The sequence below is a fragment of the Eleutherodactylus coqui genome, chromosome 8 (genome assembly GCF_035609145.1).
Source record: "Eleutherodactylus coqui strain aEleCoq1 chromosome 8, aEleCoq1.hap1, whole genome shotgun sequence".
Lineage (NCBI taxonomy): Eukaryota > Metazoa > Chordata > Amphibia > Anura > Eleutherodactylidae > Eleutherodactylus > Eleutherodactylus coqui.
Window position 1 is genome coordinate 122,865,454 of NC_089844.1, and position 18,444 is coordinate 122,883,897.

General features: G+C 43.0%; 1 protein-coding gene across 3 annotated transcripts in view; it reads left to right on the forward strand.

Moving 5' to 3' along the window:
* Positions 1–18,444, forward strand: part of C8H7orf50 (chromosome 8 C7orf50 homolog) — a 255,846-nt gene that overhangs the window by 33,852 nt on the left and 203,550 nt on the right. The gene's annotated exons all lie outside the window — the stretch shown is intronic.

Here is an 18,444-nt window from a genome sequence, read left to right on the forward strand (position 1 = left end):
AGCCGACAATCACTACTGCGCCAGTGCGACAAGAAAAGAAGACCGGCCGGAGAATTTGCTGTAACCAAAGACGACGGAATGGTAAGAACAGGGGAAAGGCACCAGTTCAGGTAAGGTAACTTCTGTATCGCTCATTTACAAAACACAGACTATATTACAAAGTGCGTTGTAATGGCCATACAGAAGTGCATACATGTGTTTGTCATGGGCGGACAACCCCTTTAAGAGTGTGCTGTTCTCTGGATCACCGGGGACTCAGCGATCGTACCCCAACGATCAGACATTTATCACAGTGGATGGGAGATAAAAGTCTTCAGTGGTAAAACCCCTTGAAATTCAAACATGGTGGTGTACATTGTACTCAATAGACATAAAATTAGGGGCATCCTTAGACCTCTCTCACAGGCCATTTTTTAAAGCGTTTACCGTGGCGTTTGAAATGCCTCCATTTATTTCAATGGGGCTTCTCATACGAGCTTTTGAATACTGTCTGCTCTATTTTAGTGGCGTTTCAGCATTTTTTTTAATGCCCTCATCACCCAGTGCAAGGATGGGGTGCGTTAAAAAACACTGTCAAACTAAGGCTGCTCTCACACAGGCGTTATACAGACACCTGTGTGAAAGCAGCCTTAGTTTTCCAGGAACATGTCTTTGAAATCTAGGACTGTATATGAAATGTACTGATGGTCTACTGTGAAACGTCTAATGATTTCATGTTTCAACGGCTCTTTCAAGGAAATGCATTTTTTTTCAGATGCCTTTTAAAAGCTAGAATGCAATTAGGCAAAGTCGTCTGGGAAGCAATTATATGAAAAGCAAGGTCACCGTTTTGTCTAGGACAGAGTGTTCATTCTTAAGGTTCTCATGTGTATGTTGGTGGGGATTATTCACTTTGGGGACTTGTGAATGGACATAATAGGATCTTCTTAAGGCATTTAGGCAGGTTACCTTGGTCGTACTCAAGACCAATTAACGTGTCATTGTCGTGAGAGAGAGTGACTTCTATAAGGCCCCCTGTCCACGGCTGAGGCGGAATATCGCTAGCGATAATCCGATGAGGGGGGAGAGTTCTTAGGTCTCTGCGGTGAGCCTATCTATCTAATAGATAGGCTCACCGCAGAGAATCGCAGCATGCTCAGATTTTAATCCCGTGAGCGGAGAATCGTTATGATTTTCCGATCGTGGACACCGACGCTGCGCTTTCCATAGCAACGTCCGTAAACAGGAGCCCTAAGGCACCATAAAGCATCCAACCTATTGAGTTGTGTGGCTGAACCTTTGTGGTAAAAACATGAGCTTCTGCTGATTCCCGGAAATATTCTGATTCCTGTTGGAAACTTGAGGGACCAATTGGGCAGTACCTAATTACCTATTTGGTGCGTGTATGGGACTCCTCTCTTCTTTCCGTGCACATTCACACACATTATCTTCTCAATATGGACAGTATGTATAGGAACGCAGAAGGAAGATGAGTCTGATACTTGCACCATTTGGTGGCTCCCATGGGTCTACAGCAAGGGAATTGGGAGCCAGGTCAGAATGAAAATCACATCCTCGGACTCAGCGGCCCCTGTCCTACAAGCCTATATTTTTAGTTTAGAGGGTTCTTAGAACCTAACTGGTTCCCTTTAAAAGGTTTTCAGAGGCTCCTACCTGCTAGTAAACCTCCTGTTTCAGGCACTGTTAAGCTTAGATGCCACCCTCATGAGAGACTGAGTGCAAGCTACCATCGGAGGACTCTTTGAGCCAACAGAGCCATTGCTTTGCACGACCATGGCACCCTTGACTGACAGTTTGATGTCATCCATTGATAGTGAGCGGTGAAGACAGCCTACTTGACACATTGACAGAAGAAGTGAAGGGATGTAAGTATGGGGAAAAAAATGGAGATAGAGTCGGTCACAATTTCTACTCTCTCGCGTCTCCTCAATGCAAATGGGAATAGCAATCTGTGGGACTTCTCATGCTACATGCTTAGCAGAGCATCTAAAATATTAAGCCCAGCAATGGTAATCCGATCCTTAGTTGTTTACTCTTGAACACATACCACTTAAAGAAGGCGCCCCTTGCTCCGTCTGACAAGTATCGGTTGCATTGATTTGAATTGAGCCTTGGACTTTTTCTTGACCCTATAACATTTCTGCGCAGTCCTTGCTGCTCCTTGTCTTAAGCAGTAGTGACTTGTAATCTTGTAATGCTGAAGTGTACTATACTAACATTGACTGCACTGAGGTTCATTTTGACTCCATCTTTATATCACACTACTTCTGTCTAAACCCTTGTGAGGAATTTACTACGTAGGCTGCAAAACAAGTACAGCCCCACCACAGCCAAATCTTGAGTTGATAGGATGAGTCAAATGGAAGAAAGAACACCTGATGCATCCTCTGAAGCTGAAACTTTAGATACAAGCAAGATCATGGTGGCTCTTGCCACCTGTCAGGCTGCTTTGACGGCTAAAATTGATCATCTACAAAGTGACCTAAACTACCTCAAGCATGACATTGATGAAATGAGAGACCGCTCCACTGAGGTGTAACGCAGACTTGGTGAAGTGGAGGTTACCGCTCATACCAGCTCTGAGATCACTGGAGCATTACAACAACAAGTCAAATGTGATTGTTCTCAGCAAGAGAAACGACGTAATCTTGTAGATATGATACCTTTTAATGGCTAACAAAAATACATGATGTAATAATAGCGAGCTTTCGTACCAACGCAGGGTACTTCTTCCGGCTTAAATGGATTGGATCTGAAGAGGCATGCATATATATGGATGTGATTGGTTCGCACTTAAAAGGAGTTCTGCAAAACAGAAAACAAACTTTTTCTGTCTAGGCACTGACAGCGGAGTGAAAGTTTTATGGTCTCTAAATTACTGTTGGAGGGGGGGAAAAGGTCAACAGGCTCGAATTGTTATAAGAGATACACAAACATTTTTAGCTAAATACTGATAAGGGAGTGAAAGTTTATGGTGCCTGAATTACTGCTGATGGGGGTCTTATCTGTGCAATCAAGTCTCACACTTCCCATTCACGCATAAATCCTGGGGAATAATTTAACCCAGTATTCAGCGTGTCAAAGGTTGTTATCAATTTATATTCCCAAATTCTTCTGTGGTTTTGTGACTTGAAACCACCCTTCAATATCAAAACTCTCATATCTCCTATGTCATGTCCATGGTTAGAGAAGTGCTCGGCCACAGGTTATTCTCTTTTTCTGTGTTCAATCGTGTGGCGATGAACTTTATAATCAGGAGTGCATTACCCTCTGACACACAAAAAGGAACTTATCCCTGTAATGTAAGGAGCTGTAAGACCTGCTCACATGTACTGACTGCGGACAGGATACGGATCCCCAACACACAGCAGGACTATAAGATCCCTGGGACATTTACATGTTCCTCGTCCAATGTTGTGTACCTAATCATGTGCAGTAAATGTCCTGTTGGGGGTCTTTATGTTGGAGAAACAGGACAGAAACTCAAAGCCAGGATGAGATCTCATCGCCACACGATTGAACACAGAAAAAGAGAATTACCTGTGGCCGAGCACTTCTCTAACCATGGACATAACATAGGAGATATGAGAGTTTTGATATTGAAGGGTGGTTTCAAGTCACAAAACCACAGAAGAATTTGGGAATATAAATTGATAACAACCTTTGACACGCTGAATACTGGGTTAAATTATTCCCCAGGATTTATGCGTGAATGGGAAGTGTGAGACTTGATTGCACAGATAAGACCCCCATCAGCAGTAATTCAGGCACCATAAACTTTCACTCCCTTATCAGTATTTAGCTAAAAATGTTTGTGTATCTCTTATAACAATTCGAGCCTGTTGACCTTTTCCCCCCCTCCAACAGTAATTTAGAGACCATAAAACTTTCACTCCGCTGTCAGTGCCTAGACAAAAAAAGTTTGTTTTCTGTTTTGCAGAACTCCTTTTAAGTGCGAACCAATCACATCCATATCTGTGCCTTGTCATAAGTATGTATGTTATAAGTGTGTATAAATATGCATGCCTCTTCAGATCCAATCCATTTAAGCCGGAAGAAGTACCCTGCGTTGGTACGAAAGCTCGCTATTATTACATCATGTATTTTTGTTAGCCATTAAAAGGTATCATATCTACAAGATTACGTCGTTTCTCTTGCTGAGAACAATCACATTTTGCTCTACTGGCTAACACGGTACCAGATCTTTGTTAACAACAAGTCAAGACACTGCAAGCAAGAGCAGAAAATCGAAATAGATGAAATAATATACGCCTACTGGGTCTGACGAAAAACGCTGAGGGTTCTTACCAAGAGTCTTTTGCAAAGCAACTGGGGGAACTGCTCTTCCCAATTACTCTCACAAAACTTTGTAATAGAGATGGCCCACATGATTCCCACGAGACCCCTGCCACCAGTTATTATGAAGATACCAAATTATAGTAAGCGGGTCACCAATTATATATGCAAAGTGTGATTGTTCTCAGTAAGAGAAACCAAGTAATCTTGTAGATAGGATATTTTTTAATGGCTAACAAAAATACATGATGTTAATGGGAGCTTTCATCTCTTCTATGGACCCTTCATCAGGCTTAATGAAACTGATTTGGATTCTGCACAGAAAAAAGAAATTAAATAAGATCACAAGATTTTCTACCTAGAAATCAACTTGGATGTATAGAAGAAAAGTCACAGTTTGGGTGCAAATGTGTCTTCGGGAATTGGGCCTTAAAGTACACAATAAAAGATTACAAGATTGTGAATTCAAGATGGAAAATCAGCCTGTATATCAGAGGCATTGGCTAGATAACCACCAGCCAAGGTGTTTGTAGAGCCCAGCTTCTCTTTGGCAGCTACACTAGAGTTGTGACTTGATGCAAATAGTGAAATTGTTTGATATTATATTACTGTATGTTTATATTACTTTTTTTCAGGTTATTTCAGAGTAATATTTCACTAGATTTGTCTTTTCTTGCTGGGCTCCTGTGAGGCTGTGATAAAGATTGTGATCTGGGGAAAACATATCCTATTTGCTCTCATATGTCTGATATGGCAGCCATAGTTCAGCTTTCAAACTCTTTCATTTTGACCTTTGGAGAGAGTGAATCATAGAATCAAAGCATGGTAGAGTTGGAAGGGACCTCTAGGGTCATCTGGTCCAAACCCCCCCCGCACCCACTCCCATTCCCTGCACCCCCTCCCATCCCCTGCACCCCCACCCTCCCAGTGCAGGATTCACTAAACCATCCCAGACAGATCAGTCGAGGATGTGGATAATGGTTCTTTTACATACCTTTATGGAGGAATGCAAAACTGCTACCGGTAACGTCTCCCTGACTACGAGTTTTGGTCACAAAAGGGTATTAAAGGGTTTTTCTGGCCTTGTTTCAACTTATGACCTATTCTCTGGATAGGTCATCAGTAGCTGATTGACATGGGTCATAGCATCTGATCATCCGGCCTGCTATCCAGTGCACCAGGCCATATTTTGTCATCAACGGATAAGAAGGGAAATGTAAGCACTAGCTTCACTCCCATTAAAATCAATGGGAGAGCGGCACTGCTCCTGCACTTCCTCAAATTTTACAAAAAGCTTGACTCGAATAACGCGGACTCGAGCATTTGGGTGCTCGCTCATCTCTATATCTGAAGCTTTCATGGTATATCCACAGGCTATGTCACAAAAGTTTGATAGATGCAGGTTCTACCTCTGGTATTTGCTTCTATCTATAGTACTGGCCCAAGCCCGCCTGAATGTGATAGCCAGGGATACGATGCGACTAACGGAAGCCACCAAGCAGACTTCACTACGTTGTTTCCTTAACACCTGTAGAAGTCAATGGAAGTGTAAATGTAAGTAATGCCCCATTTACACGGGATGGCTGTCGGCCAAATGAACTACACAAGCGGGTGACGTCAGTGCTAGTTGTTCGTGCTCGTGCAGAACGTTTAGACAGGCAGATCATAGTTGAGTCTCGCTAACTTCTTGCTCAGCGTTTCACATTCTATTTGGCACAACGAGAAGTGAGCAAACCAGTGATAATTTTTATGTTGGTTGCAACTGAGCGACAAATGAAAAGTAAACGAATAGCACACGATGGCTTTGCATTTAGTCCTAACTATCATCGCGCATTTTCGTTCGTTTGAACAAATTTTGCGTGGTAATTGTCCCATGTAAATATTGAACTATCTTAAGAACCTGGGTCAGATGGAAGGGAGACTGACAGCAGGCTCAGACTACAGTGTTTGCTTGTAGTCTGTTACCATGGAGACACACATGTCTGCATAGGATCTGTGGAATTAAAACTATTTTTAATTATTTTATATTAAATTAAAAGTAGTATTATATTAAAAACAAAAACTGGAAATTTGACATCTTCGTAATCGTACTGACGTCATGTTTACTGCATCATGAAAGAAGTAAAAACAACCCCCTGCCAAAATGGCGTAATTGTAGTTTTTTTTCTATTTTTCTTCATTTAGAAATTTTTAAAACTTTTTTTTCCCAATACATTATACAGTATATTAAATAATACCTATTGGAAAATAGAACTGGTCCTGCAAAAAACAAGCCCTCACGTAGCTATGTTGTCAGAAAAGTAAAAAAGTAATGTTTTTTTTTTTTGAAAGTGGGGAGAAGAAAATGAAAATGAAGAAAATAAAAAGGGCTGCAGTCGGCAAAAATGGGTTAAGGAAGCAAATGACCACTTTTTAGGATCGTATACAGAGGACTATGGATGCTTTTAAGGGACCACAGTGAAAGAATTAACACCCTGGAATGCTACAACTCTGGATCTTGGGATAGAGTTAGCAATCTGTTTACTTCACTCTTCTTGCCAAATGACTTTTTTGGGTCAAAACTCTGTGCCACATTTCTTCGCTGTGATTGGTGGCTGTGGGCAACCATTTCATAAATCTGCCCTATTGATCTCTATGTAAGCACCCTCCTCTGTACATTGGTTGTCCATGTTCATACATTCTGTAAGCTTTCACTGGCCTTCTCTCTCTTTTGGGTGCAAGAATAGCACAGCATGCAGCACCAATATTTCCGTCTAAATGACTGATGGACGCCATTATAAGCCAATGGGAATCATCCAAGTCCAGTACAGCATTATAGCTGCCATTGTGAATGAGAACCATGGCACAAATGTAAACGGAAGTGTAATATGGATGTAAATAAGTGGTTAAATACTAGAGGACCATTGATAAGCTTAGTGCAGCCATACGTAGCAACTAGAGATGAGCGAGTATACTCGCTAAGGGCAATTGCTCGATAGAGCATTGCCCTTAGCGAGAACCTGCCGGCTCGAGAGGAACGGTTTGGGTGCCGGCGCGGGGGAGCGGTGAGTAACGGCAGTCAGCAGGGGGAGTGGGGGGGAGAGATGGAGAGAGAGATCTCCCCTCCGTTCCTCCCCGCTCTCCCCCGCAGCTCCCTGCCCGCCGCCGGCACCCGAAACTTTCCTCTCGAGTGGGCAGGTACTCGCTAAGGGCAATGCTCTCTCTCTCGAGCAATTGCCCTTAGCGAGTATTCTCACTCATCTCTAGTAGCAACCAATAAAAGTCATGTAAAAGAAGACAGCAATTTTTTTTAAGCCGGTACATGCATTTCTTAATGCCCTTAATTTTAAACACACATTCCTCTTTTTTGTCATGTTTTAAATTTTTTTCCTATAGAGAAGCTTATGGGAAAACAGCAGGAAAAACTCCGCACCTAGAGTGTGCTTTCATTTTGGAAAAACTGTCATTGATGAAAAAAACAAACAAATGTGAAAAAAATGCAATGTTTGTATTATGCTTTAGAATACTCAGTAGACCTGCAAAAACCTCAAAAAAAATTGGTGTTTTAGAATAAATATTGTGTGACACCAACCTAAATGTGTATTTTCTCTATATAAATCTAGCGCCTCATTTATCAAAACGATGTAAAAGAGAAACTGACTTTGTTGCCTGTAGCAGCCAATCACAGCACAGCTTTCATTTTCTACACTGCTCTGGTAAAATGAAAGCAGAGCTGGGATTGGTTGCTACAGGCAATAAAGACAGTTCCTCTTTTAGTCAGTTTTGATAACTCTGCCCCATCATTTGCAGTTGGTTGCGTGAAGCTCAGACGCTATATAATACACTGTCACATAATCACAGCTCGGCTTTACTTTTCTGCAGATAACATTTCCCATTCGGTTATTGAGGACATTTTTGTCTGTTCTCTTCTCAACATGAGAAATTTTAGTTGCCATGGACATCCAGTTGGCTATTTTAAGTCCCGGTCTCTGGAACCAATTATGAACTCCGAGATAAGAGCATTGCTTAATTCATGTTTGTTATAATTGGACCGGAATAACCTGAGAAAATGAGAGGTTGGAAAGTTCACCCTGAATGTGTTCTGCTTTTAGCACCAGACTATCACTTCTAATAGATCAGCAACTTCTGTCCTCCGTGTCCATGCTAAATACTTGTTATTAAGGGCGTTATACGCAGGCAACACCAATCCGTAAGCTCCGCACTGCAAGCTGCCCTTACACATAAGTCCATCAGCATCTGCATGGCGGCTCATCAATCATTCACAAGAATGGCTCAGACTAAACTGGCTGATGAGGGACAAAGAAAAAGTGTCAAAAAAGTTCAAAATGGTTAATGATTGGTCGAATTTAGCCAATCGTACCATACACTTCTATTTTCAGCCAACCAAGGTTTTCCAGCATGAGGGATCACATTTTCTTTAGATTATAGTCTGCTGTTGTATACCATCATTTGCATTTTTTTTCAGGTGCGCCTTATCTCATCTACATGGGCACCTTAAGGTCTATCTATATTTCATACCGGTCTGTGCTTTGGTAATCGCATGAATCAAAGAGGTTTCACCTGCACAGAGATTTTTTTTTCTATGAAGTTCGATTTTCAGATACTCCACTAATAAGGAATTTTGGGAGTCACAAAGTAGAAAGTGACTAGTTGGAGTGGACAACCCCTTTAAGCTGAACCGCTTGAGACGGATTGTTACATCTGCGCTCCGGGATTTCATTTTTCTGCTCCGGTATGGGAGCAGGAAAGGAGAAGCACCTGGCTGAACCAACGTGGTTTGTCACAGCAGAGCCAAGCACTGTAAGGGTGCGTTCACACGTAGCTGATTTGCTGCAGATTTCACTCTTTCAGTTAAATTCAAACTGAAGAGTTAAAATCTGCAGATCTGGACCAAAATCTGTGACAAAATTCACAGCAAATCAGCAATGAGTTGCCACATCTTAAGAAACGAAAGCTGCACTGTGATTGGTTGCTGGAGGCAACAAAAACAGTTTTTCTTTAAGGGTGCTTTCACATATTGAGGAAATGCCGCAGATTTGTGGCGGTATTTCAGCAGCAAATCCGTAGTTTAGAGTGCGGATATGTTCACATGGTGGAATTTGCTGAGGAATTTTCTGCAGCGAATTCCCCATTAAAAACTGCGCTGAAATCTGCGGCTTTTTGACAAAGATTTTGGCATGTATCCGCACGCAGAATTTGCCCTGTCAGTGGGCGAAATCTGCATGTAGAATTCCTACATACTTGTGTTCCTGCGCCACAAAGTGATATGAAAATGTGATTTTTCACCTCAGAATTAGGCACACGGGTAGGGCCCACTGACAGGGCAAATTCTGCGTATGGATCTATGGCAGAAGGTTGCAGGCTTTGAGGTGGGATTTTCCATGGAAAATTCAGTGGAGTATTCCAGCATGTAAACATCCCCTTACAGTACAGGTACAGTAGAAAATCTGCAGCGTGTTAACATATTAGAATCGGAATTCTTTCCTCTTGTGAATGAATCTTTTTTATATCTTAGGCCCAATGCACACAGGCATATTTGCATTGCGGAAGCCGGAGCATGTGTCTGCCTCCGGATTCCGCAGCACACATTGCTCATAACTATGCTATGGAAAATCGCTTTTCCACGTCCATGAGCGGAAATTAATTGCAATTTTCTGCACTTCTGTGGGAAAATCGCAGCATGTTTTTTCATTTCAGTGAGGATTCTGTGCGGACAGCTTCCATTGTAGTCAATGGAAACCATCCGATCCGTGGCCCTTCTGCAGTTGTCATTGTCTAGCGGTATCCACATCATCGCCTAGCGACGGTGCAGTATTATTTGTACTGCACATGTGTGCTGGCCAGCACATCCTCATACAGATAAGAAATCCGGACAGCTATGCAGGGGTTACTGGCCGGGCACTGGGTCGGATTCCGCTCCAGGATCCCGCATGTGGAATCCGACCCGGCTGTGTGCATTCGACCTTACACTTAAACGGGTTATGCAAAGTTCTAAAGCCATCCACTATCCACAAGATAGGGGATAACTTTGTGATCAGTGGGTGTCTGACTGCTGGAACCCATCTGGTCTAAAAAAAAATGGGGGTCCCAAGCCCCCCTATGACTGTCGCTTCTCCCCCTGCAGTAATGTCAGAATAAATGGAGCGCTGGTTGAGCATGCGCACTCAGTTGGCATTGCATTCATTTCAATGGGGCTACACGTAATACCTTAGCGCTTACAGCTCTTTCCCATTGAAAGTAAATAGAGCTTCAGAATACTTGTGTGACCAGCGCTCCATTAAGTCTCCTCCTCATCGTGGGGATTGCAGTAACCACACAGTGAGGAGGATGGGAATATGGGACACCACCCTTTCCTGAGGTCAGTGGGGGGTCTCAGCAGTTGGAACCTCACCGATCAGCAAATTATCCCCTGTCCTGTGGATAGGGGATAACTGGTAATTTTGGTACAACCCTTTTAAAGTAGTTGTGCCAAGGTATAATGCTATCTCATATCCACTAGATAGCGAATAATGTTTTTAATCGGTTTGGGTCCAACCGCTGGGCCCCCCACTGATCTCGAGAACAGGGGTCCAAAAGGTCCATAAAAAAATGAAGCTGTGGTTGGGCAAGTGCATTGCTGCTCCATTCACTTCAGTGCCAAAGGTTGCCGAGCGCTAATACTAGGCAATTTGCAGCGCTCTTGTTGAAATGAAGGTAGTGTTGGGGATTGCTGCTTTGTTCATGTGGGGATTTTTTTGATCCCCGTTCTCGAAATTGTTGGGGATTCCCGTAGTCAGACCCCCACTGATCATAAAGTTATCCCCTAGCTTGTGGATGGGGAAGAACTTTATACTTTAACACATTTTTATATTGATGTTTATCAAATACTTCAGATTTCACTACATTGCTGTTATTGATGTGTTTTCTGCTTCATTCCTTTTTGACAAATGTGTGCGTCTTGTTTCGTAGATGTAATTTATAGATGTGGAGTAGACAATAATAATCAGGAGTCTTAAAGAGTAACTTCTGAGGTGTCATAATGACATGTCAGAAGTTTTGATTAGTGGGGGTCCAAGTGCTGAAATCCCCTCTGATTGCTGAAATGAAGGGGACAAAGTGCTGAGGTCCATTGGCTGGGATCAATTCTCCAAGGAAGCTGAAGAAGTTTTTCTTTGCCCCCCGCTTGCCTTTGCAAGTATAGCTTAAATATCACAAGTAACTACAGAATAGAAGTCCGTAAGGTGAATTCCACCATCACTTGTAGAGTAACGGAGTCCACTCTACATTTACTAGTATGTTATTTATTTTCCTATTTAGCATTCCTAAATGTGGTTGGCAAGTTCTCTTCCTTTCTCATTTGTTTTGTCCCAGAGGCTGATATCATCTTATTGTTGCATTCTCCGGATATTGGAGTGGTCGGGATAGGATGTTTTCGGAATGTCATATGATGTCACTGGAATATATACATGTACCCCACACCCGGGCCCTACAGTCTGGAACTGGAAGAATTGTACCACTGCCAGACAGGAAGGATTAGGATAAACATGTGACACACCCGTGCAGTTTACAGTACATGCTTATGCAAAAGGCCTTTTTTTGGGGCCATATGTATGATATCAGTGTCCAAACTTATTAGGTCTTTGATTAGTAATTTAGCATCCTACTATGTGATATTTTTTTAAATGGAGATGAACATTATTTTGAGTTGTGTGAAGGTCCTTATACAGAAAAAACGGATGGTATGTTCATTTTTCTATGTCCCCTGACAGACAGTCTGGACCTCCGTAGGTTAGATTTCATACTGGTGACTTTTTTGTCCGGCCTGTTGATTCAGATCGGAGTTGGTGGGCAAATGCTAATGCCTGCCGGCTCCATTTATAGACTGCTGAATTCTATTACAGGTGTCAGCAGCACAGTCTTAGAATACCATTCCGTTTCCCATAATGCTATTGGAGAGAAGCAGTGGTCTATCAAGCTACAGCAAAATCCACGGTCATGACTGCCCTCAGGATTGCTATAGCTTTCCTATTGAAGAAAAGACGTCAAGGCTAAGAGTAGCTATTGAGCCCAGATGTTATATTTAAACTTTCCAGGTAGTTGCTTTATATATTGGTTGTTTTAGCTCCATATAAGAAAGTAATCCCATATTAATTTTGAAACTTCCCTGAGTTTTCAACAAGTTTTCTAAAATACACTAGGTTCTCCTTATCCACTCATTTTATGTTATTTGCACCCTGTTTCATTTCTGTAAGTTCTGATTTTCAGGTGAGCTTCCCCATTTTTCTGTTGTTTGAAATCCGCTGTCAGGGAGCGGGTGTGTAGCAAACCTAGCATTCTGCCAGTAGTTCACTGCCTTGCACTTCCTTTCCCTGACTTTCTATACTGCATTGTATTGTCTCTGGTCTAATAAGCAGAAAGTCAGTATCCAAATACCTACACCTCTGCTTTCTCAGGACAATCAGGCATTTAGAGACATTGTGGCCAAATGGTTAGTAAACCCACTATAATGTGTCTATAGACAAACATGCTGTAACAGCAGGAGAGGCAGAGACTGTGGAGATGGTGATCACAGTGTTTGCAGATCTGTCGGCCTGTAAGTACAGGCGAGCTTTCTGTGAAGATAGCCCCTCCCCCGTTGCTATGGAAACATCCCTTATTACTAAGGACAAACAAAGTTGCCATAGGGCAACCAAAAGCCTGTTGCTTATAACCCCCTCCCTGAAGTAAAACGCCCAGGAAAATATTAAAATAACAAGACTCTTACAGCTCCTATAGACCTAAAGTATTTATGGATCATAGATCATGCTATAATTGTGTAGAAATTGGGAGGTCACCTAGATGACTCCTATCGTTCTAGAATATGGGGGGACTGAACGCCGGCTACAATCCTCCGCAAGTATATACAGAGTAGCAGTAAAGAGCTGAGCTAAAATGTAACCACTAGCCGCCTCTGGCAGGCTTTGCCTAACTAGGCGTCATCAGGGGAAAGAACTGGGCTACAATGAAAACAGCGTTGCAATGACAGCCCTTAAATTGCAAATAGCTGGGACAAAAGAACCAACCTCCAATGGGATTGCATACATAGTTTCAGCCAATAAGGAGACATTATCTGTGCTTGCCATTCATAATGGACAGGACAATCCACCAATTGTAGTCCTTCCCTCATGTCCAATCCAGGAGCACCGCTGGAGCATGCTCAGTGAGCATTGGGTGTGTCAGGGACCATTACAGGATGGCGGACATGCTCAGTAGAGCAAAAATAATCCAGATAACAGATACTTCTCTATATGAAGAGATAAATAAAGTCTCTATCAGCCAGTCAGATACAACTACAGACACCAAGTCAGCATTAGCAAAGGTATTAGAACAGTGACCAAAACCTGGGAAAAATATATACTGTGTTTCGCCAAAAATAAGACACTGTCTTATATTAATTTTTGCCCCAAAAGAGGCACAGTGTCTTATTTTTGGGGAGTGTCTTAATACTTATCTCGCAGGTGCCGTCTTCGTCCCTCTCGCTGCTCTTGAGGCGCTCTGGCAGTCAGCGATGACAGAGCATTCTCTTCCTGGTAACGTGGTTTGAATACCCTGACTCAAGCATGAGATTGCTGTGATTGGCTCAGGACCGCAGCCTCAGTCAATCACAGCTAGCGCTTGATGAGCCAATCACAGCCATTTAGTGAATGACATAATTGAATGGCTGTTATTGGCTCATCGAGCGCTGGCTGTGATTGGCTGAGGCTGCGGTCCTGAGCCAATCACCGCATTCTCTTGCTGGAGGTGGGGTATTCAACCCACATTACGAGGAAGAGGTAATGTCTGAGGATGACACGGAAGACTGCCGGAGTGCCTGGAGAGCAGCGAGAGGGATGGGGACAGCGCCTGCGAGGGGAGTATTTTTTTTCATGTAGTGTAACTAGGGCTTATTTTCAGGGGGTGGCGTATATCCCCCTTCCCCTTAAACTCAGGGTAGAGCTTATTATCAGGATAGGTCCTATTGTTGGGGAAACACAGTATTCTCAGGATGTTACAGACATAAAACCAGATGCAACACCCAGCTAGAGCCCCATTGGATTGAATTAGGGGTTTTCCTTTTCTTCTTTTAATTGATGTGCTTAGTTATCTAATATTTCATGCACTCTATTATATTATACTCTATTGCTTTCTGTTTGCACCTTTATTCTTTTTCAGCACCTCTATATAATCTATATGCATTCTATTACTTTAAGCCGGTTTCACACGGGCGACAAAATCGCATGATTGTCTTGCGATGTGACAGCGCTATAAATCGCATGTATGTGAAGCCCATGCTTGCCAATGGGTTCCTTCACATTAGCTATGATTTGTAGGCTGCTACATTGCGAGAAAAAAAATCACGGCATGCTGAATATTGCCGTGATTTGCAATGTTTTGTAGCCCATGTTTTCTTGTATTGCATCGCACGCATTTGTGGTTTTCGTGCGATACGATGCAATTTTAACAGTAGCAAGTCCTAATGTTTCCCCTAAAATAAGCCCAATCTGCATTTACAAAAACAAAACAAGAAGCAATACATGACCTAACAGGCGCTGTCCGCTCTGCCACAGTTCTCCTGAAGCTCCAACACACTTGTTTGCAGTCTTCAGCTGTTGCTTTCTGGTTATGGGATCCATAAAGCCCACCTCCAGGAAGCGCTGGCTCTGATTGGCTGAGCCACAGCGCTCGAGAACCAATCAATGAAGTGCTTGATGAACCAATCAAAGCCATTCAATGCGATTGCTGTGATTGGTTCATCGAGTGCTGCATTGATTGACTGAGCTGCAGCGTTCGAGAACCAATGCAATGGTTGGTTTATCAAGAGATGTATTGATTGGCTGACCCGAACCAATCAGAGCCAGTTTTTCCTGGAGGCAGGATTTATGAATCCCCTAACCAGGAAGCAACTGCTAAAGACTGCGAACAAGTGTGCCAGAGCTTCAGAAGGAGAAGTGTGTTGTAGTGGACAGTGCCTGTTAGGTAATGTATTGCTTTTTAAAAATATTTCAATACCCCACCCCACCCCCAAGAATTCCAGCAAAAGAGCGCTACAAAGTCGTTTGACTTTGTAGCTTGACATAATCGCGATATTGCAGCGATATTGCACAGAAATCGCAGGAACACAGTTGGGATATTACTGCGATTTTCTTGAAGTGATGTCGCCCGTGTGAAAGAGGTATAAATGACACCCCTTTTTCTAAGTATAGCTTTTGCTCCGCTGAGCATGTCTGCCGTCCTATACTGCTCTATAGGAGCTGTAAGAGTCTTCTAATTTTAATATTTTCATAGGTGTTTTATATCACTAATATAATAAAAGGTTGTTTTACTTCAGTGAGGGTCATAACCAACAGGCTTTTGGTTGCCCTGTGGCAACTTTGTTTGTCTATTAGTTTAATAGCCTGCTGTGACCCTGGGCAATTCTTGAATTATTTGTTTCGCTAGTTACTAAGGAAGCTCTGTACCTGACAACAGAGAGTGGATTGCAGAAAACCTGAAAGGGAGACCCCTAGTGGCAACGATTTCAAACATGATTTACAATGGTAAAGCAAGCATATTTTTAATGCAAGTATATTACAGAAATGATGAAGCTAGCAGATGAGCATAAGTTGTCTGAAAAGTTAGTTTAACAAAGCTGCAGGGAAATAAAATTCACTGAAGTTTTCTGGCAGAATATGCACAAAAGGACTCCTTTATACGGACGTTTTTGCGTGCGCAATATTGATTTCAATGGGTTCATTCATATTTCTTTTTTTTGTGTGTGCACGAAAAAAAATAGGACGTGCTCTATTTTTGGCCGCATTTAAATATGTACGAGGTACACATATGCGCACACGGATGCACCGTACGCTGCACAATTTTGTAAAAAAACACATCTGAAACTGATTGGGCTAAATAGGCATTTAAATCGGGGTGTGTTTGCCATGCACAGATGAACATGCCCTGCATTCGCAAAACGTAGAGTATAATATGCCGATATGCGCCCCCAAAAAGGCTTGTACATAGCGCAAATATGTTGCATTGAGGCATGCGCAAAAATGCATACGCCGTCTGAAGGAACTCTAAGACATAATATGTCTAGCTGTAATATATCTAATATTCATCTCCAGCTGCCTGGGGTGACAGAGAGTTTTTGCTTTTGGCACCATAGGTAGACTTTAATGGTATCTTTCTCCCCCTTAGTAGGAGAATATTTCCTGCTTTTCACTTTTCAATTACATCAGTATCATAATTTGACTTTATCTTATAAATTGAGTAGGTTTAAGAGGCCATGTGTAATTTCTACAATTCAGTGCAAACTACTGGGTTCCTGCTGAGATGTTGGGGTTTTGGCTGAAAGCTGCTGGATTACCTAATTAGTGAAGTAAATGATATGTAACCATTTTCCAGAATACATCAAGATCTGTAACGTCTTCCAGAAACACAACTTTAACAGATATGGTGAGTTAGAAAGTTCTCACTGAAGTCACGAATCTGATGTATTGTTAAATTTTTCTTGTTGGCCAATGGGGGTCTTCTTTCTTAAGGCCCATTTAGACACAACGATGATTGCTCAAAATTCGCTAAAAAGCCGTCTTTTGAGCGATAATCGTTGTGTCCAACTGTACTGACATCGTGCAGTTTTCGTTGGGCCGTCACTCAACGTTGTCTTTCAGTGTGCTGAAAGACAGCGATGAGCCTTATCAGGGATTCAAAGTGGGATACAGCTGATACTATTGTTTCAGCTGTATTCCGCTCCCTGATGACAGGCGGGGTATGAAGAACTGAGCGGGGTATGAAGAACACAGCGTTCCAACTGTGTTCTCCATACCCCGTGCAGAGAACAGCTGGATGCAGAGGACAAGCGGGGCCACCCCACTTGTTTTCTGCATCCTCCGCTCGCAGCGCTCAGCTGCTTGACAGCCGGGCGCCCCCAGCGGGGAACAGCTGGATACAGAGAACAAGCGGGGCCATCCCACTTGTCCTCTGCATCCTCCGCTGGGAGTGCACAGCTGAATTACAGCCGGGCGCTCCCAGTAGGGAACAGCTGGATACAGAAGACAAGCGGCCCCGCTTGTCTTCTGTATCCCCTGCTGGGAGCGCAAGGTGGTCGCTCAACGTTTGAGTGATCACCTTGCGGTGTAAATGGACACAACGATTATCGCTCAAAAGTCGCTCAAAAGACATCTTTTGAGCGATAATCGTTGTGTCTAAATGGGCCTTTAGATTACTGGTAGTTGTTATGAGCTTGAAATTAAAAGGGTTGTGCCAATTTGCACTACCCCTCCCAGACTGTCTAGGATGGCCCTACCCTTCCCAGAATCTAGTATTACAGGATGGCACAAGGTCTGCGAGAATGGGAGCCACTCTTACTATGCAAGTCTCCATTCTCGGTCATAGAAGGGGTTTCCAACTGGAGGGACCCCACTCTATGACATATGCACTAATAAGTCATATGGACAGGGGTTCTGCTCCGGATGGAAGTGCACAAAATGTAGACTTTCTTTTTGGGTGCTCTCCTTAAGGAGAGACGGCACCTCTCTTGACCTCCGTTACAGGCCTTTCACCAGCCAAGCCAGAAACCTACTGCACACTGATGAGGGGTAAACACCCCAAAAGAGCTGCCTGTGTATTGTTTTCTCGCTTGGTTTTCCCTTTCTAATCATTGTTTTACAGACTTGTTAAAGAGTTGTACATTGATTAGCAGGAATGCTGCTATCCAATAGGTGGCGCTGCAGAGGTATTGTTCCATCTTCCTTATTTGCTCCATAACTCTGCATGCAGTTCCATCTCAGGTAGATATGCAAATGATGAGAGTTGTGGTGTGATTAGATAAATGGTCTTGCCTTCTGAGGCCCTAAAAGTGGTTATACCCTTGGCGTATAAAAAGGCTCACAGAGGCTCCTTGTGTGTAGTGACCTCTTTTTTTCGCTTGTGTAGAGTTTGTTGACCACTAGATATTCCTCTACGACGCAATCCAAGAGATTTCGCCCAGTTAATAAAGTTTGAGTGAGGTGCATTATTGGAATGGGAGAAGCTGGATGGTCATATTGGCGAACTGCCCACCACATAAGCTGTTCTGATCAGACTGTTGGGAGGTGTTGGGACCAGTGGATACGTGAGGGCATGCACACAAGGCTGCCAGGCTCAGGACACCCTCGACAGACTACCAGTAGA